The 25,727-nt window shown below is 41.9% G+C and overlaps 1 protein-coding gene across 5 annotated transcripts in view; it reads right to left on the reverse strand.

Moving 5' to 3' along the window:
• The window catches only part of LMO7 (LIM domain 7), a 125,729-nt gene that overhangs the window by 94,256 nt on the left and 5,746 nt on the right, over nucleotides 1–25,727 (reverse strand). The gene's annotated exons all lie outside the window — the stretch shown is intronic.

The raw sequence follows: 25,727 nt of genomic DNA on the forward strand, positions 1-25,727 counted from the left end.
AATTGTGCACTTTGAACATACACAGGATGAAGTTATTTGCTTATAATTAGAGATGAGCGAACAGTGTTCTATCGAACACATGTTCGATCGGATATCAGGGTGTTCGCCATGTTCGAATCGAATACCGCGTGGTAAAGTGCGCCAAAATTCGATTCCCCTCCCACCTTCCCTGGCGCCTTTTTTGCACCAATAACAGCGCAGGGGAGGTGGGACAGGAACTACGACACTGGGGGCATTGAAAAAAATTGGAAAAAGTCATTGGCTGCCGAAATCAGGTGACCTCCATTTTAGACGAATAGTGGATTTCAAATCCGGGTCATATGAGAATGTGAACTTTGTGACTATGAGACAGGGATAGCTGTACAGGCAGGGATAGCTAGGGATAACCTTTATTTAGGGGGGAATGTTATTAAAAATAACTTTTTGGGGCTCTATCGGGTGTGTAATTGTGATTTTTGTGAGATAAACTTTTTCCCATAGGGATGCATTGGCCAGCGCTGATTGGCCGAATTCCGTACTCTGGCCAATCAGTGCTGGCCAATGCATTCTATTAGCTTGATGAAGCAGAGTGTGCACAAGGGTTCAAGCGCACCCTCGGCTCTGATGTAGGAGAGCCAAGGGTGCGCTTGAACCCTTGTGCACACTCTGCTTCATCAAGCTAATAGAATGCATTGGCCAGCGCTGATTGGCCAATGCATTCTATTAGCCCGATGAAGTAGAGCTGAATGTGTGTGCTAAGCACACACATTCAGCACTGCTTCATCACGCCAATACAATGCATTAGCCAGTGCTGATTGGCCAGAGTACGGAATTCGGCCAATCAGCGCTGGCTCTGCTGGAGGAGGCGGAGTCTAAGGTCGGACCTGAATGGAGACTGGTGTGGAGCGATCTTAGACTCCGCCTCCTCCAGCAGAGCCAGCGCTGATTGGCCGAATTCCGTACTCTGGCCAATCAGCACTGGCTAATGCATTGTATTGGCGTGATGAAGCAGTGCTGAATGTGTGTGCTTAGCACACACATTCAGCTCTACTTCATCGGGCTAATAGAATGCATTGGCCAGCGCTGATTGGCCAGAGTACGGAATTCGGCCAATCAGCGCTGGCTCTGCTGGAGGAGGCGGAGTCTAAGATCGCTCCACACCAGTCTCCATTCAGGTCCGACCTTAGACTCCGCCTCCTCCAGCAGAGCCAGCGCTGATTGGCCGAATTCCGTACTCTGGCCAATCAGCACTGGCTAATGCATTGTATTGGCGTGATGAAGCAGTGCTGAATGTGTGTGCTTAGCACACACATTCAGCTCTACTTCATCGGGCTAATAGAATGCATTGGCCAGCGCTGATTGGCCAGAGTACGGAATTCGGCCAATCAGCGCTGGCTCTGCTGGAGGAGGCGGAGTCTAAGATCGCTCCACACCAGTCTCCATTCAGGTCCGACCTTAGACTCCGCCTCCTCCAGCAGAGCCAGCGCTGATTGGCCGAATTCCGTACTCTGGCCAATCAGCACTGGCCAATGCATTTCTATGGGGAAAAGTTAGCTTGCGAAAATCGCAAACTGACAGGGATTTCCATGAAATAAAGTGACTTTTATGCCCCCAGACATGCTTCCCCTGCTGTCCCAGTGTCATTCCAGGGTGTTGGTATCATTTCCTGGGGTGTCATAGTGGACTTGGTGACCCTCCAGACACGAATTTGGGTTTCCCCCTTAACGAGTTTATGTTCCCCATAGACTATAATGGGGTTCGAAACCCATTCGAACACTCGAACAGTGAGCGGCTGTTCGAATCGAATTTCGAACCTCGAACATTTTAGTGTTCGCTCATCTCTACTTATAATCTTACAAACAATATAGATATTCCACCCAAACATCTTTAGGTCTAGGTCTTCACAGGAGACCCAGCTGACAATACTGCATATCTACAACAAATATGGGAATGACCTTTCACATGGAGAGTCATGAAGGTGAAAATAATCAGCCATAAAGCCTACCAGAAACAAGAAAAATACACTCCTGCCAAGAGCGAGACACCATAAAAATACCTCATGTCAGAAGGCTGTTAATAAAACACAACTCACTGGAGAAAAAGTCAAAGCCCTGCCTGAATGTGATACAGCGTATTAGCCATGCACAGTCAGCCCAGGACTCACACTGTATGTGACTTTATGGTGTCAACGTGCAACCATTGTTGTATAAATATATATATATACTGTATATCTGGTGCCCCAAAAAGGGTGGCCCTGCCCTGAATGCACCAACTAAATAGCTAATTTGTATATGTAAAAAAACAAAAAAAACAAGAGTGCACTTTGACATAAAGGTATATTTACCTTGTTGCCAACAGCCCGGAAAGCAGCATGTAAGTGGTCTAAAGAAAGGTTTTGGTGGTGTCAGACACAGCCATACATGAAAACCAAAGTCATTCCACAATATGAAGAGGTCTCCAACAAAGGGTTTACCAGAAGTTCAAAATGATTTCTCGACAGCCCAGACGGTCTCTACTTCCTGCCCAATGTAGCACACAGGTAATGTCTGCTCTGAAGGTGCTTTATTTATGACGAGGCACAGACCTTAATAAACCAGACCCCTGTCAGTCCGTGCACCAATACCCGAGTATATGATGATAGATCTGTCCAGAGTGAGTTTTTATGCCAGAAAACTATGTCATAGGCATAGGTGAGATGATCCCAAGTACAATTTTTTAACCACCACTTACTACTCCCTATAGAGCTCAAGGTTTTGGTTACTGCCAAAACAACAGATATTCTTAGCAACCTGCCATTGCCTTGTATCTTAGATTTCCAGGAGACAACTTTCAATGTAGAAGTCTGAGGTGAAGAGAATAATCGATCCCACTGATGTCATCATCTCTCTCACTTGTGTCTACCACATTTTAAGCATGCCAATTCCTAGACACTAGTATATTTTGTGATATATTTATTACCATGTAGCCTCTCCAGCTATTACAATAGATGACCACCTACACCAATGACCTCCTCAGATAACACTACGCCACGTGGTCTAGAAGTAAACTAGCCATCTCTTAAATGGAGTAGTGACCCTACTAGCAGCCACAAATGGAGAATAACAACAAGGACAAGTTTCCTGGGCACAGACTACAAACAATGAAGTTTTCTGAAATTGTAGAAACTTGTTAGGCTACCATTCCCTGATAATATGAGAGGATTTAGCTCTAAGTAATGACATGGACAATTAAACAGGGCTAATAAGTGAAGCTATACAATTAGAAGATACAATGTACGTAGACATTATATGGCAGCATAAATCCTTTGAGTCCCACATTACCTTCCTGTCACAGCATGTAACACTTGCTTGGGTGAGGTACGGCGTTGTCATTACAGGTTACTTAGAGCTGGGAACTTTCTCCACAGATGATGACCCAGCAGTATTTTAGGACAGACAGGCTTTATGAAATTAGTGGCTGAGAATGAATAGTAAAATAGTCTGTAGGAAATTCTACCATGACCTACTCTCCATTAGATAACAGACATCAATAGGTCTATTATACTAGTGGCTAGGTTCACTACGAGATCCGACAGTGGACTGTATACAAAGTCAATAAGCAGGGTTAGAAGACGGGCGTCCATGTAAGTGCTTCAGGGGTAGGAGCCTAAAACCTTCAAAAAGAAAACAGTTAAGGAGTTGGAAATGGTCAAACGTGCCAGTAATGCTCATTCAGCAGGCGGTGTGATGTAGAAAAGCACTTTGCCCATTCCTTATTTTATTAATAAGATGAATGGTTAGTCACTGAAGCTGAAATAAACTTCTATATCCATCTTGTCATCGGTAGAGGTCACCGCTTTCAGGCACTGGAGGCATATCCTATCCTAAGACTTTAAAAAGATTACAATGACTTCTTATCTGTTAAACTACAGCATGGACTGCTGGGAGTTGTAGTGTAACATCTGGAATTGCAGACTTCTTATCTGTTAAACTACAGCATGGACTGCTGGGAGTTGTAGTGTAACATCTGGAATTGCAGAATGTGGAGACTACTGAACTAGAGAGTCACTTCATGATATAAGGGACAAGCAACAAGTCTCCTTGTGTCAACAATATTAAAGCCTAAGTATCCACTTATAGATTGCAATATTATCCTGGCCAATAGTCACTTCATAATGGGGTTACCACACAGTTTATTAATTAGTGATATTATTTAGCGATATGCATTCTGCATGTTACATAAAGACATTTATACAACCTACCATCTTTGCAAAAATAAACTTCTGCTTAGGCTTCACACGTACAATCGTGTACATTGTCAGTATGCTAGCAATTTTTTTTTTCATGGCTACCACCCTGACCTATAATAATGTTGTGACCCCATATACATGCATGTGTATTACCATGGGTCCTTAAGCCTGGGGTAAAACTCAAGACAGGTCCTATTCCTCTTTTGTGCTCAGGCCCACTGAAGCAACGTAACAGGTCCTTGGAGGTACAACTGAGTTACATGTATGGGCAAGTAGCCTTACTGTGCTGACTGGGTAACTGAAATAAAAGATGTGCAAAGTACATGACCAAGTGTGCAAGTCAGGGAGCTGTGGACAATTTTATACTGGAATTCTCTGGGATGACATGGTTTCAATGGGTGGGGGGGGTAGATTTTTTTTTTTTTCTTTTAAATTTTATTAGTAATTTTACAAGGAACATTAAATGCAGGAACATTGCCAATAGTCATCTACAGGAATGAAAGCAGATAACATACTTCTATCACCATATAACATGTACCTGCAATGGGAGGAGAGGGGAGGGGGTCCCAGTATCAATACTTTGGAACTCCAGGCTTCCGACCTTCCAGAACTGACCTAGTCACCTTGCATGAGGTATCTAAACTGTTTATTCCAAGGTTCTGGCTCCAGCAAGATGCCTCCCCCTCCCCCCATTCAGGCCTGGTAAGACAAGGTGAACCAGATCATGCGCTTTGAGGAACTAATTATCTGGTCAAATAGAAACAACAACACTTGCCTGAGGGTTTGGTCCCCCTGGCTTAGGTAGTAGATGCTCGGGTACCTTAGCCACAAACCTCACTTGGTTTAACAGGCGGGTACATTTTGATCATGTTAAAGAACAGGGTAGGACCTCTATAATCATCAAAAAGGAATTTTGGACACTCCATTTGACGACACACGCTATTGCGTGCATGGGACCTTAGGTTTCATCTAAAGTAAAACACATGTACTGTATATGTTTAGATCCAAGACAGATAAAACTGCTATTTACATAAACTGTAAGAGATTAGGATCCAGGATACAGAGACCCCACAAAATCTAACAGGGTATATGAAATTGATAGCGCAGCAGAGAAAGAACTACCTACTAAAGTGCACAATGAAGACAAATCCACAGCGTAGCCCTATGTGTGTTCTAGATTTTACAATAAAAAGTAGAATGTAATCAATAATGTCACGCACTATTCTCCTGGGGCTATAGGCAAGCTAATTCTAGTGGCTTCATCCTGATAAAGAACATATTATCTCCACTTATGGCCTCCCTCAACAAGATGCCTGAGGCGTGACACCATGACAGTTTCCATGATCACCTGCCTGCTGGAATGTAGAAAAACTTAAGTAGGCAAGACATTTGCCTAGCAACTCTGAATAATAACCTGCTACACGTATACTAATACAAACAATGATCGGAATTAGGAACTTCTAATGATGTCATATGGCAAACACTTGTCACTGTCAGGGTGGGGTGACATAAGCGCTGTATAAAGACACACTAGAGCAAGTGACTGCCGTACTACTCGCACCAGAACGCTTTCTATTGTGATGCAGAATCTGCAGCATATACAGACACATCATAAGGATTTCCTAATACCTTATGACAAAATAATGATAGTGATGAAGATTTAAGAGCTCTAATAATGTCAACTCTACAAACAAATACAATGAAACATGTCTACATTGGCAGGCGCCATCTTTACTGCTAGCTCTGATAACATGTGCAGCACTGGGCTCAATGATATAACCCCACAGCGAGTAAAACATTTATGCTAGGTTCACACTAGCGTTCGATCTCCGTTCTCATGCAGAAGACGGAAAGCAGTCAGACCGGGTCCGGCGGTGAGCGTTTTATGCTCTCCGCTGCAAAACAGTTTTGTTTTTTTTTTTAAATCGGGCACAGAATACTGCATGTCCGACTCTGTGTCCGATTTTTAAAAAAACGGTTTCGCGGCGGAGAGCATAAAACGCTCACCGGCGCTCACAGCTGGACATCTTTCAAACCCAATCCTGCAGAGTCCTGCAGGTTTCAGTCTCCTGCCTCTGTTTTGTGCAGGAAACGGAAACCTGCAGAACGGAGACCGGGTGCAGATGTGAACGAGCCCTGACTATTTGAATGTTACTATACACAATGCAGATGTTCAGCTAAAACCTAGATTGACACTATTCTGCCAGTAGTCAGTCTTGATTTTTCTAAATGTCAATTTTATACGCTTGTTTTTCTACATTAACCCCTTGTTGTCGCAGCCAGTTTTTGGACTTTACGACACAGCCCCTTTTAATATATATATTATACATATATAGAGTTATAGCATTCAAATTAAACATAATTTACCTCATCTCTGCTTTATGATGACATTAAATTTTAAATGTTTCTTTATTTTTTTTTTGGGGACGTTATAAAGCTTACAGTCTAACAGGAATTTTCAAGAGAATTTACAAAAAAAAATTTTTTACGGGACTAATTCAGTTACAAAAGGGGCTCTGAAGGGGTGTTAGAGCCCCCAAAAAATCTCCCCGTTTTCAAAACTGTACCCCTCAAATAATTCAAAACAGCACGTGAGAAGTTTGTTAAGCCTTTAAGCATTTCACAGGAATTAAAACAGTATGAAAGTGAAAATTAGACAATTTAAATTTTTTGTCAAAAATACATTCATTTAGCCCTAAAATTAAGACATTAACAAGGGGTTAAAGGAGAAAATGCACATTACAGTTTGTTAGGCAATTTCTCCCAAGCACAGAAATACCCCACATGTGGGTGTAAACTGCAGTTTGGGCACACAGTAGGGCACAGATGTGAAGGAGCGATGTGACTTTTGGAGTGCAGATTTAGCGGTTTGGTATTTGGATGCCATGTCATGTTTGTAAAGCCTCTAAAGTACCAGAAATCTGGAAACCCCTAAAGAGTGACCCCTTAAAGAATTTATCAGGGGGTGTAGTGAGCCTTAGTATCCCAGACGTGACTGCACAGCGGATGGTGAAGAGTGAGAATGTAAACTGTGCAGAGTACATTGGGAACACCAAATTCCTTACTATTTTCCCAGTACCTCCTGTGACTGGGTGGGAAGGGGGTCAACTCTGGGGGTCACTTCTGATGTCTTTTTTCTATGGAAGTAGCGGCACCTACCATACGGGTCCGCGAACTGTGGTTTTGACCGCACACAGAGTTATCTTCTTTGGTGTAGTTTTTTTTGGTCTGTAGACTATAGGCAGAACCAATTAGTCTCCTGATGAGTTATATACTTAACGAAATGCGTAGAGACGAGATATTAGAATGAATGACTGTGTATCATGGTAGCTGGCGGCTTGATATATTAGGCTTCAGCTGCTGCACAATATGGTCACACACTCGTAATTAGCATACATCGGACAAATGTGATACATGTTCAACTGCTACTCGGGAACAACAGTATACCCCGATGGTGTTGAGAGCAGCTGAACTGGTCCGATACATGTTAGACTGCCGACTGCTATCATAGTCAGCCAATATATTATATTAGTTTACTGCAACTGTAGCTGTTTCAGGATTGCAGGCAGGAGAACATTTCTTTGGAAATAGCTAACAGATATGTTAGTGGTGAATAACTAATATCAGATTGATACAGTCATGGGTAGTAATGAACAATTAATATCAGCTTGATACATACTTACCACTGACACTCTTTGATCTCCTTGCCTTTGCACTGATAGATGAAAAGTTCGGTATCCTAGTTTCATCTTGAGGGTTAAATACCAACAATATACAGCTCAGTAACTGCTCAAAACTGATATAGGTGCTTACTTCCTAGGGGCTAACCTGGGCCCTGCAATCTTTTTATTGTTTTAAACGTACTTAATAAAAGCTAAGTTTTACCTATCCTTTCTTTTGGGGGGCACCTTTTATGTAAATAGCTTTTGAAAAATTGGTCACCCTAGATCCTTGGTAATTGTACTTTTCTCTCATAAGCTCTAAATCTGGGGTTTCCCCAGATATACGCTTACACCTCTTACATATTCCCTTCCTGCTGCAGCCAGTTGTGTTCTAATGATTTGGCGATTTTGTCTTCACATTGCACAAGCTATATTTTCTTTATTTTCTGGTGATGTGGCCATATGAGGGCTTGTTGTTTGTTGGGTGAGATTTATTTTGTAATGACACCATAAACTTTATTAACTATTTTTAGTCGATTACAAAAAAAAAAAAGCAAAATCTGGCACTGCATTTTACCCTTTTAAATTTTTCGCCATGCAGCGTACAGTATAAGTAACAAACTACCTTTATTCTGCGGGTCGGTACGATTACGGCGATACCTCATTTATATTATTTTTTTATGCGTAATTCTGCATAACACACACACACACACATTTGGGGACATAAATCAATGATTTTTTGCACCGCCATCTTCTGAGATGCGAAACATTTTTATTTTTCGGTTGACAGTCTTGGTTGAGAGGGGTTTTTTTGCGGGCCAACCTGTGCTTTTTACTGGTATGGTTTTGGGGTACATATGACTTTTTGATCACTTTTTATAGCATATTTTGTAAGGTGAGATGACGAAAAATCACTACTTCCAGCGGGTTTTTTCCGTTCCCCTCCCCCACCCAACGTTCGCCGTGTATGTTAAATCATGTTTCAGTTTTATTGTACAAGTTGTTACAGACGCGGCGATACCAAATATGCATTGTTTTTATTCATTTTTACTTTTTTTTTTTTTTTTTTATACAATTCATTTTGAATAAAAAAAAAAGAAATTTTGGCGGCTTTATAACTATTATATTTTTATTTTTTTTTTAAACACTTTTTATTTATTTTTATTCCCTTTTTTCCCACTTTTTCCAGTATCACTTTAGGACACTTCATTCAGCAATGACTTCATTGCCGATTCAATATTATAGGCGAGATCAGGGGGTGCGGGTATGTGTAACACGCAGCCTGGGGTCTGGCCAGTGACCCCAGGCTGCTACAAGTCCCCCCAGGACCAGGATCTGTGGAAGTCAGTCAGTCTATGTGTCTGCATAGGCTGACTTCCTGTATAGACTGCGAGACACAAGCAGTCTATTCTTTTAAATCATTGCTTTACTCAAATTTTAACATCTTCGTCAAACCCATTCCAGAGAATCTACCATTTCCCCACACACACACACACACACACACCCAAAGTAAAACTTGCATTCTCTAGGGCACTTTATAATGGTTAGAGACATTACTTGGTTCCTCTGGGGGGGTTTTGCTGGAAAATGACTAAAGTATCGAGCCATATAAAGCCGCACCCATACTGCCCTTTCAGATTATTCTGCTGTGCAGTACTGTCTTTCTTCACACCACGGATACACAATCCACTTCTGCATATGCAGACTTTGACCGGCTAGCACTCAGGATTTTGCACAAGGATCTGGCTCTGAACAAGGCAGTGTGAAACATCTGAGCACTAGCAGAAGTTACACCCTGGTGTATCAGCTAACTTATAGAAAGATGATGGAACATGTGTCAGTGCTTTTTCACTTAGATTTCAGTGAGAAAAGAAAAAAAAAATCTTCATTTAGTGAAATGGTATCCAAACTTGACAAATTATTTACAACATGCTGTAGAAAGACAGGACCTTGTCATAGGCAGTGTTACGGTTATTTCATTTAGGGCATGTTGTGCAGTGAAAGCTCTCCACCTCTTGGAGAAGGCCTCCTCTGTATCCAAACCATATTTTCTCTGTTGGATTTTCAGTTTTCCATATCTAGCCATCCTATTTAAGAAGACCACCTCTACAGAAGACCACTTTTTAATGCAATTTTGGAGTGGTTGCTTCAAGGAGGATTCACTGTATATAAATATGAAACACATCCCAGTTTTAAAAAAATAATATACCGTATATACTTTTTTATTAGGTCATTATTAGTATTATGAACAACAGTGGCTTTGACTACTATTGAACACCCCAGAAAGGTTACTTTGCTTGCAAAGTGCTCACTACTCTCTCGGGACTTTGCCACTTTGTGTTTGCTCTGGAATTTTACTTGGCTTCAAAAAACCCTTGAAAACATTCCTGAACAAACAAAGCAGAGTGACTTCAGGAATAGACCGACCATTGTATTTAGTGATGTATACTGCGCCCTGGTGGCCTGGGCTGGAAATTAACTAACTCTCAAAGGACTTCACATGTAGAAAGATGGTTGAATTCCAGTTATGGCAATGGATTTGTATACAAGGTTACATCTTAACTGCATATAGTTCACCTGATATGTTATACATTGCTCAAGGTATTGGCATGGAATGTAAATGGTAAAACTGCAATATTTCAAGATCTCACCTCCCTTCTAATAATAACCGTGCAGACAGGACAATGAAGGAGCAAGGACAGAGCGACACAGTCTACAATTATCGCCCCAGGGAGGTACACTTCAGAGTTATTCCTCCTCGGCTTGAAAAGAGGAGAAGTACAATTTATTATTTGGCGATGGATTACACTGTAATTATTGCTGCATTGTGAACCAGAAGTAACAGCACTCGCGTCTTATTGAGCAAAAAGAAAATAGGAGAAATTAGAAGCTTACAATTGATCATCTAGAAGAAATTGTATGGAGGGAAGCAGCACTGAAAGTAAAGGCAAATTAAAGACTCACACAAATCCATTCAACATGGCAGGCGGTTTTAAAGGGGAGGATGTCACTCAGATGCACAAGAGCCTTTATAAAACATTGTTAGACTACTACTTAAAGAGGTACTCCGCTTTAGCTAAGTCTCTTTCATATGCTCCATGGCTTATTTAGATAATATAGTGATGGGATACATGAATTATAAGCTATTCATGTAAAGCACATGCACTATACAAATTATCAGCCCTCCTCAGTGCAATATAAACGTCCTGTTCTTGAGATTAAAATAAGGTAAAATTTAGAGATGAGCGAGTACTGTTTGGATCAGCCGATCCGAACAGCACGCTCCATAGAAATGAATGGATGCACCTGGTACTTCCGCTTGGACGTAGCCAGCGCGCTTAACCCCCTGCGTGCCGGCTACGTCCATTCATTTGAATGCGAGCGTGCTGTTCGGATCGGCTGATCCGAACAGTACTCGCTCATCTCTAGTAAAATTCTCACGACAGAATTGATGCACAAATGTACGTGTCCATACAAATAATCTAAATAGGGCTTGCAGTTATGTTTTTATTGGCGAAACAACTCTGCCAGATACAGTGGGTACAGAAAGTATTCAGACCCCTTTAAATTTTTCATTCTGTTTCATTGCAGCCATTTGCTAAAAGCAAAAAAAAGTTTAATTTATTTCTCATTGATGTACACACAGCACCCCATCTTGACAGACAAAAAAAAAAATGCTAATATTTTTGCTAATTTATTAAAAAAGAAAAACTGAAATGGCACAGTCATAAGTATTCAGACCCTTTGCTGTGACACTCATATTTGACTCCTATGCTGTCCATTTCCTTCTCATCCTCCTTGAGATGGTTCTACTCCTTCATTGAAGTTCAGCTGTGTTTAGTTAAACTGATTGGACTTGATTAGGAAAGGCACACACACACACCTGTCTATATAAGACCTCAGAGCCCACAGTGCAGTCAGAGCAAATGAGACTCATGAGGTCAAAGGAACTGCCCAAGGAGTTCAGAGACAGAATTGTGGCAAGGCACAGATCTGGCCATGGTCACAAAAGAACTTCTGCAGCACTCAAGGTTCCTAAGAGCACAGTGGCCTCCATAGTCCTTAAATGCAAGAAGTTTGGGATGAGCAGAGCTCTTCCTTTGACCTGGACATCCATCCAAACTAAGCAATTGGAGAATGTGGCTGAGCTCCAGAGATGGGAGAATGTTCCACAAAGTCAACTATCACTGCAGCCTTCCACCAGTCGGGCTTTATGGCAGAGTGGCCCAAAAGGAAGCCTCTCCTCATTCCAAGACATATGAAAGCCCGCATAGAGTTTGCCAAAAAACAGATGAAGGACTCCCAGACTATGAGAAATAAGATTCTCTGGTCTGACGAGACGAAGATTGAACTTTTTGGCGTTAATTCTAAGTCGTATGTGTGGAGAAAACCAGGCACTGCTCAATCACCTGCCCAATACAAACCCAACAGTGAAACATGGTGGCGGCAGCATCATGCTATGGGGGTGTTTTTCAGCTGCAGGGACAGGACGACTGGTTGCGATTGAAGGAAAGAGGAATGCGGCCAAGTACAGAGATATCCTGAAAGAAAACCTGTTCCAGAGTGCTCTGGACCTCACCTCTGGGCCGAAGGTTCACCTTCCAACAAGACAATGACCCTAAGCACACAGCTGAAATAAAGAAGTGGTTTCGGAACAACTCCGTGACCATTCTTGACTGGCCTAGTCAGAGCCCTGACCTAAACTCAATTGAACATCTCCAGAGAGACCTGAAAATGGTTGTCCACCACATCCAATCTGACGGAACTGGAGAGGATCTGCAAGGAAGAATGGCAGAGGATCCCCAAATCCAGATGTGAAAAACTTGTTGCATCATTCCTGACTCATGAGACGGGACGGAGGAGCAGAATAGCCGGGGAGGGTTAGACACCGGCACAGGTGCTGGGGCCTGCGACATCGCTACGCTCCTGCCCCGCAGGAAGCCAGAAGGAGCGATGCTGCTATTCCGCTCCTCCGTCCCGTCCCCCTCCCCCCCGGGAATAGCAGAGCAGGAGCGTAGCGATGTCGCAGGCCCCGGCACCTGTGTCGGCGTCTAACCCTCCCCAGCATCTGCCTTTCTATTACAGCGGATGCCGGGTCTGTACTGGCGGCCACATTCGGACTATAAGACGCACCCTTCTTTTCCCCCCAAATTTGTTTGACTTTTCAAGCAGACAGAAAAACCCGACATGTAGGTTCTGTCCGCTTGAAAAGTCGGACATCTTTAGGAAGGGACACTTAAGGACAGGCACGGAGTGTATAACAATGCACCCGATCTCCATTTAAATGAATGAAAAATGTCACGGACACAGCTAATGTCCGCTGCTAATGTCCATGCAAGATTTTGAACAGACATTAGCAGCGGACACTAGCTGTCGGACACTGAAGGTAGTGTGAACGCCCCCTTAGGAATGCATCAGTTAATGTCTGTTATGATAGGTGTCTGATTTTTTTTCTTTTAAACAGATAACTTCATAACGGAATCCAACGGTACTGTGAACCCTACCTAAGACGAAAACTCTCCATGTACTGTTTAAAGAGAAGTTTAGATTGTTTATGCGGTTTATACTTGTGGTATGTTGTGCAATAGTATGCTGTTAAAATACAAAACACACATAAAGTCTAGATTGTAATATTTACTTTAAAACAGGTTATTAGTGGGATTAATGTAACGTCATGTAATGTTTATGTGTTTAAATGATCACTAACTTTTCAAACAACTAAGTCCCATGTAGTAGAGCATGTGATTCTGGGCCACTTGAATTAAAAATGTTGCTACCTGGAAAACCTCTCTAAAATTCCTGCCAGTAGGTGTCTCCCTTCTAGCTTATTTGCAATATTTTTTTTTTTTTTTTTACATAGTACCATTAATTCCATGGTGCTTTACATTTGGGGGTTTACATACAGTACACAAAATATACAGGTAGATATAATACTAACAGTGACCGGCTGGCACAGTGGGGTAGAGGGCCCTGCCCGCGAGGGCTTACAATCTATGTGGGAAGGGGGATAGAGACAGAAGGAGATGGGGAGACTGTTCAGATGGTGGTGCGGTGATGGTGTTATTGGGGGTTGTAGGCCTTCCTGAATAGGTGAGTCTTCAGGGCCTTCTTGAAGCTTGTGATTGTGGGGGGGATGGGTGTCAGTCTTATGTGTCTTGGTAAGGAGTTCCAGAGTATGGGGGATGCACGAGAGAAGTCTTTGAGACGGTTGTGTGAGGAATGGATGAGAGCAGAGCGGAGTAGGAGGTCTTTGGAGGATCTGAGGTTACGTGTGGGCAGGTAGCGGGAGATTAGGTCGGAGATATATGGAGGGGACAGGTTGTGGATGGCTTTGTATTGTTAGGGTTAGTAACTTGCACTCAATTCAATGGGCAATGAGTAGCCAGTGGAGGGACTGGCAGAGGGGAGTTGCCAATGACGAACGGGGAGCAAGGTGGATTAAGCGAGCAGCACAGTTTAAGGTGGACTGGAGGGGGGGGGGGGTGAGGGTGTTTTCCAGGGGTCCGTGGAGAAGGGTGTTGCAGTAATCTAAGAAGGAGATTATGAGGGCTAGCTAGTATGGACTAGCGTCTTAGCAGTTTCTGGGGTGAGGAAGGAGCGGATTCAATGGATGTTCTTGAATTGTAGGCAGCAGGAAGTGTTGAGGGTTTGAACATGTGACTTGAAGGATAGGTCGGAGTCCAGGGTTATCCCAAGGCGTTGGAATCCAGGGTTATCCCAAGGCATCGGATCCATGGGACAGGGGTAAGCATGGTTCCGTTAACTTTGATAGATTGCTCAGGTAGAGGGGCCGTACAGGGTGGGGCGGAGATTATGAACTCAGTTTTCTCCATGTTGAGTTTGAGAAAGCGGGAGAAAAAAAAAAAAGGAGGCTACAGCCGCTAAATCTGGAACTCTGGCCAACAGAGAAGTAATATCTGGTCCAAAGAGGTATATTTGGGTATCATCAGCATAAAAATGGTATCGAAAACCATGAGATTCTAGGAGTTGGCCAAGGATGTAGATGGAGAACAGGAGGGGTCCTAGGACGGAGCCCTGGGGGACACCTACAGAGACAGGGTGCGGTGAGGAGGTGGTATGCGAGTGGGAGACGCTGAATGTGCGGTCGGTGAGGTATGAGGAGATCCAGGAAAGGGCCAGGTCTGAGAATCCAAGGAATGAGAGTGTTTCTAACAAGAGGGAGTGGTCAACTGTGTCAAAGGCAGAGGAGGGGTCAAGGAGGAGGAGGAGGACAGAGTAATGCCGCTTGGCTTTGGCGGTTAGAGGGTCGTTAGTGACTTTGGTTAGGGCAGTTTCAGTGGAGTGACTGGGTCTGAAGCCTGACTGAAGCCTGTCAAAGAGCAGGTTGGATGAGAGATAGGAGGATAGTTCGGAGTTGCTCAAGTAGTTTTGAGGCATATGGGAGCAGTGAGATGGGATGATAGTTGGCTGGAGAGGATGAGTCGAGGGATGGTTTCTTAAGAATAGGAGTGACAGTGGCATGTTTGAAGGTGGAAGGAAGGATCCATTGGTTAGGGATAGGTTGAAGAGATGGGTTAGGGCCGGTGTGATTTTGGAGAGTCTGGAGATGAGATGTGACTGGATCGGGTCAAGCGTGCAGGAGGTGAGGTGGGATTTAGAGATTAGGGTGGAGAGCTTTTCGTTAGTGATGGTGGAGAAACAGGTTAAGGATGATGAGCAGTGAGCAGTTGGATAGAGTAGTTGTCGGGGGTGTAGGGTGAGTGTCTCTGATGGTGTCAATTTTAATTTTGAAATAAGAGGCAAAGTCGTCAGCTGAGATAAGTGATGTCGGAGGGGGCACAGGATGAAGGAGGGAGTTGAAGGCAGTAAATAGCTGTTTGGGGTTGTGGGATAGGGCAGATATAAGTATGGTGAAGTAGACCTGCTTAGTAGAGGTAAGTGCATTCTTAAATGTGAGTACTGCCAAGTCAAACCCTGTTACTAGCAAAGTCTCATCCATAGCTGCAAGAGTGGTTCACAATGAATGTGTGTGTGTGTGTGTGGGGGGGGAATTATCTGTTTGGTCTTCACATAGAAAATGCTGACAGGAGGGGCTGATTCTTCACATAGCTCTGAAAACTGCTTTCTCTGTATGTTTCACAACTTAGGATTTAAGAAAAGTTTACTATGTACTTGTATCTACTTCTGGCTGCTTGTGTTATTGCTGTTGGGATGTTTTAACTTATTTATTTGTGTGTGTACTGCTTTCCATCACTTGTCACTTGATTCCTTTGCCTTTTTGTGTATAAGTATGCTTGCCTTCAGAAATTGTGTCATACCATGCCTGATGGTATGCAATCTCTCATCATTTCTGTTAGCCATTAAAAAGGTATCAACTACTGAAGACTCAATCTTTAAATTGGGATGTTAGTCATAGACAGCAAGCAGCTCACAGATTTCTATTTCTGTATCATGGTTCTCTTTAGCTGCTTTATGATTGCATGTATTAACCCAATATCTGCAGCCCAATGTTCTTGGATCTCCTATAATATGTTCACTAAGGCTTTCTTCAGATATTTATTTACCATTATACAGTTACTTCTGGCAGAAACAAACCAAATTAGTTATAATGGATAGGGGACAGGAGACAGACTGCTCTTTTTTGTACATGTCCTGTCTCAGAGACAAGTGTAAAATGATAGGGCACCATGTATGAAAGCCTATATAGTCATAGAACAGACTGCCCAGCAAGACTCTGCAGATATTTCAGCTTTTATGAAAACTCAGATACCTTTTAACAGATTTTCCCCAAGAAAAAAAAAAAAAAATGTAAAAGTTCCTATGAGTAAGATAAAAGAATCAGCGGGAGTCTAGTATACATTTTTTGTTCCCCAGTCATGTCACATGAACAAGGCAGAGCTTCCTATGGAAGTGTGATATCCCATCCAGCCAATCACATTGACTGCTTTCCAGCAAGTCCTCCCCGCTAAGGGCCCGTTCCCACGAAGTAACGCTGCGCTCATTCTGACACGTAAACGTGTCAGAGCGAGCGCTTCAAAACAGAATCCCATTGACTTCAATGGGTTCCGTCTTACACGCGCTACACATTTAAATCAATGGGAAGCTTTTTAACCCATTGATTTCAATGTGTTACGCGCATTAAACAGAACCCATCGAAGTCAATGGGATTCTGGTTTAAACCGCTCACTCTGACACGTGTTTACGTGTCAGAATGAGCACAGTGTTACTTTGTGGGAACGAGCCCTTACACTACCCATGAAGAGGTGGTGATCTGCCATATGAGGGGCAGGGTCACATGACAGGTGGAAGTAATCCTTTTTGGTTCATAAAACTTAATCAAAAACTGCATGTGAGATTCCAACCTTTAAGGGGGTTGTGCCAAGAAAACAACCTGACTATCCACAAGATAAGTGTCTGATCAGTGGGGGTCCCAGTGTTTGAACCCTAGTAGCCCAGTTTTATAAAACAGAGGTCATGCAGACAAGCAGCTGTGCTCCATTTATCTGTTATATATCTGAAGAGAAGCAGAGTACAGCATAAGTTTATAAACAGCAAAAGGATTTCAGGTGACACAAGATACAAACTTCCATCAATTACTTATAGGCAATAACTAATAGCCAGAAAGCCAATAGCCAAAATTATATACTGCATATATGACCTTATATGCCAATGTTTCATCCACCAAGTAACCGTGACCTACTAAACATGAAACACAATGAATATAAAGGATGGCATGTGTTGTGTCTGTACTGTGTGCACAGGAGCTCTGTGGGGGGCATGTTTTAGATGCTGGAATGGCATTCCTGGAGGTTTTTGAGTCTGAAAGCTGTAAATGATTAGCTTCAATTCTACAAGAAATGTTATGAGACACCCCACATGAATAACGGAGACAAGGAAAATGAAGACTAAACACTTGAAATGCTGCTAACAGAACACCTACGGTCTTCAAACCACATGAAGTGAGATTAGCATTAAGTAGGGTACTTCATAACTTCTCCATTTGTTGTCACCCAGCATTTCATAATTTAGAAGCTGAAAAATATATATATATATAAATATATATATATATATCTTGATAAGTAAATTAACTCCTTGATGCACCAGGGGTGTTGCCACATCTGCTAGTGCACCTGTTTAATGTTTGTGAATGAACGCAGTACTGCCCCTTTAGAAAGGCTTACACGAGCATATGTGACAGATTTCATACAAGGAGCCATGAGATCATACATACAAAGACAATTAGCATATACTGTAGGTAATAAGTATATAGAATACACATTCATGCTATACAAAGATAGATCACATACAACCACATATAAATAGATATACTAGTTAAAAGCAAGTATTGCCCATAAATCAGCATAGATCCAAGAAAAAATACATAGTGGGCATCAATTCAGTGCCACTAACAATATAGATATCAATCCATGGTCCAAACACTCGCCCAAACAGACAAACCCCTGAGGAAACTGCGGCGAAATGCGCGTAGGGGCTGCAGGAGACAACCACGGTGTTTCTATATGTAAGTTAATGGGCTATATGTGGTGAGAACTACTACTTGAAGATTATGGAATAAAGTTTTATTCCTACAATGAATTTTGGTGTGCTGAAGTATCTTACTACAATTTATTTGTCTGTTTGGGCGAGTGTTTGGACCATGGATTAATATCTATATTGTTTGTGGAACTTACAATTGTGGTATATTTGTGAATGTTCACTGAATTGGTGCCTACTATTTATTTTTTCATGCATCCATGTGGATTTATGGTCCTGACATCAAAACTTGTTTTAAAATACGATACATATAATGGTGGAAAAAGCATTTAGACAGCAAGCAATTGTGCAGGTTCTCCCACTTATGAGAAGCCTGTAATTGGCATCATAGGTAGACCTCAACTATAAGAGATAAAATGAGAAAACAAACTCAGAAAATCACCTTGTCTGATTTGGAAAGAATTTATTTGCAAATTATAGTGGAAAATAAGTATTTGGTCAATAACTTTGTTATATCGTATATCCTTTGTTGGCAATGACAGAGGTCAAAAGTTTTCTGTAAGTCTTCACAAGGTTAGCAACACACATTTGCTGGTATGTTGGCCCATTCCTCCATGCAAATCTCCTCTAGAGCAGTCATGTTTTGGGCTGTCACTGGGCAACATGGACTTTCAACTCCCTCCAAAGGTTTTCTATAGGTTTGAGATCTGGAGACTGACTAGACCACTCCAGGACCTTGAAATGCTTTTTACGAAGCCACTCCTACGTTGCCCTGGCAGTGTGCTTGGGATCATGGTCATGCTGAAAGATCCAACTACATTTAATCTTCAATGCCATTGCTGAGGGAGGTTTGCGCTCAAAATCTCACGATACATGGCCCCATTCATTCTTTCATGTACACGGATCAGTCGTCCTGGTCCCTTTGCAGAGAAACAGCCCCAAAGCATGATGTTGCCACCCCCATACTTCAGAGTAGGTATGATGTTCTTTGGATACAACTCAGCATTCTTTCTCCTCCAAACACGAGTTGTGTTTCTACCAAACAGTTCTACTTTGGTTTCATCTGACCATATGACATTCTGCCAATACTCTTCTGGATCATCCAAATGCTCTCTAGAAAACTTCAGAAAGCCGAACTTTTCAGCACAGTTTTTGGTCTATGACCAGCTGCAATAGTAATGGGTAGAGTCTCCCATAAAATAGTGGGAGAAAAAAGCTTTCAAAAAAATATAATAAAAAAATAAAGTAGATAAAACTTCTAAATCACTCCTTTCCCTCGAAAACATATAAAAGTAGAAAATGACTATGAAACACATACACATTAGGTATCCCTGTGTCTGAAGGTGCCCGGTCTACTGAATATAGGGGATCTGCAGTGCTCCTGTTCCGTCGGGAAGGGGTTAATAGGAGCACTGCAGATACCCTATATTCAGCCAGGCTGAGTGAAAGGAAAACAAAACAAAACAAAAAAAACAGTCCTCAAGCTCAGGGAAGGGGAAGGCAGACAACCAAAACACCCCCTTCCCCAGCACCTACTGCACCCAAAAACTCCGACCATTTTAATTTTTGAAATTTTCCAGTAGCTGCTGAGTCAGAGAAGGTCAAGTTTAAGGGCGGGTTCACACCAGCACCTGATCTCCGCTTTTTGGGTTTCCGTCTTCTGCCGACAGGAGACGGAAACCCGGCATTCAGTGTGCGGCCATAAGCGTCTTCGGGTCTTCACGGCGAAACCGTTTTACTTTAGTTTTTTTAACCAGACACAAAGTCCTGCATGTCCAACTTTGTGTTTGGTTAAAAAAAAAACAAAAAACGGTTTCGTCGTGGAGACCAGAAGACGCTCACGGGTGGTCACTTTGCAAACCCATTCAGATGAATGGGTTTGAAAACTGACTGCCGGTTTCCATCTCCTGTCCAGTGTCTCAGGCAGGAAATGGAAACCTGCAAAGCAGAGACCGGGCACTGGTGTGAACCCACCCTTAGTCCGTCTCCCACTTAGTCAGGTAAAATGGTCTATGACCCAGAGGGGAGAATTCAAGAGCATAGAAATCAGAGAGGGAATGCCTGATCGGGCCAGACTCAGAACAGGCTTTCTCAAACTTCAAGAGTGGTCGATCATAGCCCAGGAAATTGGGCAACAAAGAGAGGAAGTGGGTAAGCTGAAGGACAACTTGTTTAAATGTTATTTCAATGCTTTACGCGAGCTTGTACTTTGTGGGTACATATGACTATTTGATCAGTTTAAGAGGTGAGATGAACAGAAACCATTAATTCTGCCATCTGATTTTTTTTTGGTTTATAACATTTATCATGTACAATAATGTATAAGGGTTATCTGAAGTCATATGGACAGGAAAATGAGGAGTTATTCTCTCTCTGCAGCTGTAAGTTCCCCTGCACACTGAAGTAAAAGCTGTGAGTATATGCAGCTCCACTTCATCCAGAGATATCTATGGATCTACTGAGGAAACAAGCATGGTTTTGGTTGTTCCGCACCATACTATTATGTTGCACTGGACATGTAGTTAACCAAAACTACAGCGCTGTAATGCCGCAGGCACAGGACTGCCTATGCCCATCACACATGTGCAGGTAAAGAGTTAAAGAATAAAATAGAAATAACTTAAAAAATACCTTCAACTGTCTTTGCAATTCAGATGGCAACAATTGGGTTATAAGAATCTGGTTATGTCTATGGGGTGGGGCTAATGGTTTAAGAGTATGGTTAGCTGTCTGCAGGTCAATGTAGTAAAAAGAATCAGCTCATTCACATGACTGAGTTTGTGAAATTTGGTCCATGTATACAGCATATATACCTATGCTGAGAGATGGATTCCTAGAATTATAGTTATCTATTACACTAGTAGTCCCTGCCTTCCAGTGAAATGCTGTTCTCTAGTGCTAGGAGTTACGGCTCACATACAGACAGAGTTTCACAGATGAAACTTGGAGTGAATGAGCCGTCAGCCAGGAGCCAACTCCCGTCATTCAACTGAAAGGGCAGGCTTGTTTGCAGATATATCACTATGACACACACCTAGAAAAAGGAAATTGAAACACCAAGCAGTTAATTTATGTGAAGAATTACAGAGGAACGGCACAATGGAAGGTTATAAGAAGGAAAGTTTTTGAATTGTTATTTTATGGTGTATACAAGTATTTACTAATACATGTTCGGATTGATAAAAAAAAATCCTTCTTTAAAAAATTCCTTTTGCCCCTCTTAATGCCTAGGAATCACAAGGAAACCCAGCAGAACGTGGCCAATTTATTTTAAGTACGTCTTGTGATTTCATGAATCACACAAATTATTTTCCAGCATGGTGACGCAAGCTGACATGGAACAGTCAGTAACCACGAATGACCGTCATACAGTATAATAAATGTAAAATGAATCACTCCACACACAGCACCTTGCCCTTAGGCACAGCCAATATTTCCAACCGTATCACTCAACATAGCTACAAGAGAAAAACAGAAAATGACAGAACACCAATTTTACATACCTTGACTTACATAAAATAAAGTTAACTTAAAATACTACAATTAAATAGTTGATAGCTTTGCGTGCATTGATAATTATAGAGGAGAACAGCCAGAAATGTCAGGTAACAAAATTCCACAACAAAAGTACAGTATAATGTTAGTAATTAGGTTTTACAAACCCTAATCTATAGCATGCTCAATCCATTGCAATTCACCATGGATTCATTGTATTGAATTGATTAAAAAAAAACAACCCACCAATACCAACAATGCAATCCATACTTAACACAGAAAAAACGATATTGTTAATGTTGTTGTGGGTTTATAATCTGGATTCACAGAGTAATGTTTGTATACTCCCCACTGAGAAGGAAGTGACCACCTCTATATAGTGACAACAGATACTGGGATCCCATTGTCCTCATGATGGATGGGATCCTAACATACTTGGGGTGATGGAAAACCCATTTAAGTCATGTCTAAGATATTAACAGAAAGGTCAGGTACACAGAGAGGCACGTTCCCTGCAGCATATTATAACTGCATCCTACATGTACAATCCCCTACAGTATCTAATTCTCTGCAGCATCCCACATGTACCATGGTCTACAGTATCTAATTCTCTGCAGCATCCCACATGTACCATGGTCTACAGTATCTAATTCTCTGCATTATCTTCTATTAGAAATACATCTTACATGTACCGTGCTCTACAGTATCTAATTCTCTGCAGCATCCCACATGTACCATCCTCTACAGTATCTAATTCTCTGCAGCATCCCACATGTACAATCCTCTACAGTATCTAATTCTCTGCAGCATCCCACATGTACTGTGCTCTACAGTATCTAATTCTCTGCAGCATCCCACATGTAATGTCCTCTACAGTATCTAATTCTCTGCAGCATCCCACATGTACCATCCTCTACAGTATCTAATTCTCTGCAGCATCCTACACGTACCGTGCACTAGAGTATCTAATTCTCTGCAGCATCCTACATGTACCGTCCTCTACAGTATCTAATTCTCTGCAGCATCCTACATGTACCGTGCACTAGAGTATCTAATTCTCTGCAGCATCCCACATGTACCGTCCTCTACAGTATCTAATTCTCTGCAGCATCCTACACGTACCGTGCACTAGAGTATCTAATTCTCTGCAGCATCCTACATGTACCATCCTCTACAGTATCTAATTCTCTGCAGCATCCTACATGTACCATGGTCTACAGTATCTAATTCTCTGCAGCATCCTACACGTACCGTGCACTAGAGTATCTAATTCTCTGCAGCATCCCACATGTACCGTCCTCTACAGTATCTAATTCTCTGCAGCATCCTACATGTACCGTGCACTAGAGTATCTAATTCTCTGCAGCATCCCACATGTACCGTCCTCTACAGTATCTAATTCTCTGCAGCATTCCACACGTACCATCCTCTACAGTATCTAATTCTCTGCAGTATCCCGCATGTACTGTCCTCTACAGTATCTAATTCTCTGCAGCATCCCACATGTAATGTCCTCTACAGTATCTAATTCTCTGCAGCATCCCACATGTACTGTGCTCTATAGTATCTAATTCTCTGCAGCATCCCACATGTACTGTGCTCTATAGTATCTAATTCTCTGCAGCATCCCACATGTAATGTCCTCTACAGTATCTAATTCTCTGCAACATCCCACATGTACCGTCCTCTACAGTATCTAATTCTCTGCAGCATCCCACATGTACCGTGCACTACAGTATCTAATTCTCTGCAGCATCCCACATGTACCATCCTCTACAGTATCTAATTCTCTGCAGCATCCTACATGTACCCTTGCACTACAGTATCTAATTCTCTGCAGCATCCCACATGTACTGTGCTCTATAGTATCTAATTCTCTGCAACATCCCACATGTACTGTGCTCTATAGTATCTAATTCTCTGCAGCATCCCACATGTAATGTCCTCTACAGTATCTAATTCTCTGCAGCATCCCATATGTACTGTCCTCTACAGTATCTAATTCTCTGCAGTATCCCATATGTACCATGCTCTACAGTATCTAATACTGTAGTCTTTAGTTTCATAGACTAACACACTTTACCATCAGCCTTTAAAACAAATCTTCCATGCCACCTGCAAGAGAGGCCAATGAGATCAAGGTACATGTTATAAGTAAACTGTATCTACTACATCTACCTAAAAAGTTGTGTTTTTGAGATGATGATGTGTACAAGCATGTACTGTCTGGAACAGATAGTTCTAACCTTTAGCGCTACTACTAGAATCAACTACACTCCTAGCAAGCAATAAAAATCCTACTTCTATAGGGCAAATACCAAACAACAACAGTAAAATTCTTTACACCTGACAACCGATACTCAACAAATAGAACAGATCTCTGCTTGATAAACTGTTGTCTCACAAGACTTGTAGCAGATTACATCTATCTTAATGGATATAGAAGGTTATTTTGCATTGCACAGTATTTTAGTGAGCAGAGTGTCATCAGAGTGATGCTTTGTCCTGATAAACCACTTGTTCTAGGGCTGTTCACTCGCTTTAAAAAAAATAGCATTGAGATAAAACTACTAAAAAACATTAAATAAGTACATGTTCCTGTTGGGTACTCTCAGAATACAGTACATCTTTTCAGGAGGAATTCTCCCATCCATTAGTAGTCTATTTAGTTCTATACTTGATGAATATCAGTAAATTATTATTAGCAGAGAATAACTATACTCCAAAGAGGTTACCGTATATACTCGAGTATAAGCCTACTTTTTCAGCACAGTTTTTATGCTGAAAAAGCCCCCCTCGCCTTATACTCAAGTCAGGGTCCACAGAGACAGAGTCTGGCAAGGACCTGCATAAATTAAACAAAGGGGGAGGTCCTTTAGTGCTACTGCTCTGTGATTGGCTTTTTTATGTAGGTCACATGACTGTGATGTCATCAAATATCCTGTAGCCACCAGAATGTAACATCTGCAGATAAGTTAGTGGCCATTATGTGCAGGATTCATTGTGTCTTATAGAAGATGTCTGTCGTATTGAGGAGAGGAAGCTAAGTAAAGTGAAAGTAAAACACACAGGTACCTGCTGGGGTTACTATTCCTAGTAATGTCAGGCATTTGAGGTTATTAATTTAGTTTCAGTAACTCCATGTGCCTCACATTAATAGCAGCTAACTGGGGTTAACTGCTATTACTATGAGGCACATGGAGCTACTAAGCTGCAATGCACATGACCAGATTTTTTATCTGCAATGGTGGATTTCCCCCCTTAGCTTATACTCGAGTCAATAAGTTTTCCCAGTTTTTTTGGGTAAAATTAGGGGCCTCGGCTTATATTCGGGTTGGCTTATACTCGAGTATATACGGTACTTATACCAAATGGACACCCAGGTCATCACTCCTGTCTATAGCCTAGACTCATGACTTGTACTTTAGAAAATTAAGAGTCCATCATGTAAGCATTTCCTCCCATTGAGTTCAGGTTATGACAACCCAATACAGTACTATCCCACTAAAAAAAGTATCCAACAAAGATATTCCAAACAGAGGAAGATACTGGAAAATGTCTTACTGCTCCAGCCATTTCAGTATAAGCATAACCAAAGAAGCATAGTAGTGTATTGTATCATGTTTACAGTGACTAAAGAGGCACTCAAGAAAACCTGGCAAAATATAATTCACGACACTTTACTGCATGGAAAGTCAAGTAATCCTGTACTTGCTAATCTTGAATACGAAAGATTTTAACCTAACTTTTGACTCCATGCAGCTAACGCTCAGACCTCCATTTGGATAAAGTCATGTAGAGAGTCAAGAAGACAGAAAAGCATCAAACAATCTATTGGACATAATAAATGCCTATGTATAATGACCCTACAATACAAAATAAAAGAAGCCTCTATTCAGTGCACGAAA

Source organism: Leptodactylus fuscus, chromosome 2, assembly GCF_031893055.1.
Source record: "Leptodactylus fuscus isolate aLepFus1 chromosome 2, aLepFus1.hap2, whole genome shotgun sequence".
In the NCBI taxonomy this organism is placed as follows: domain Eukaryota; kingdom Metazoa; phylum Chordata; class Amphibia; order Anura; family Leptodactylidae; genus Leptodactylus; species Leptodactylus fuscus.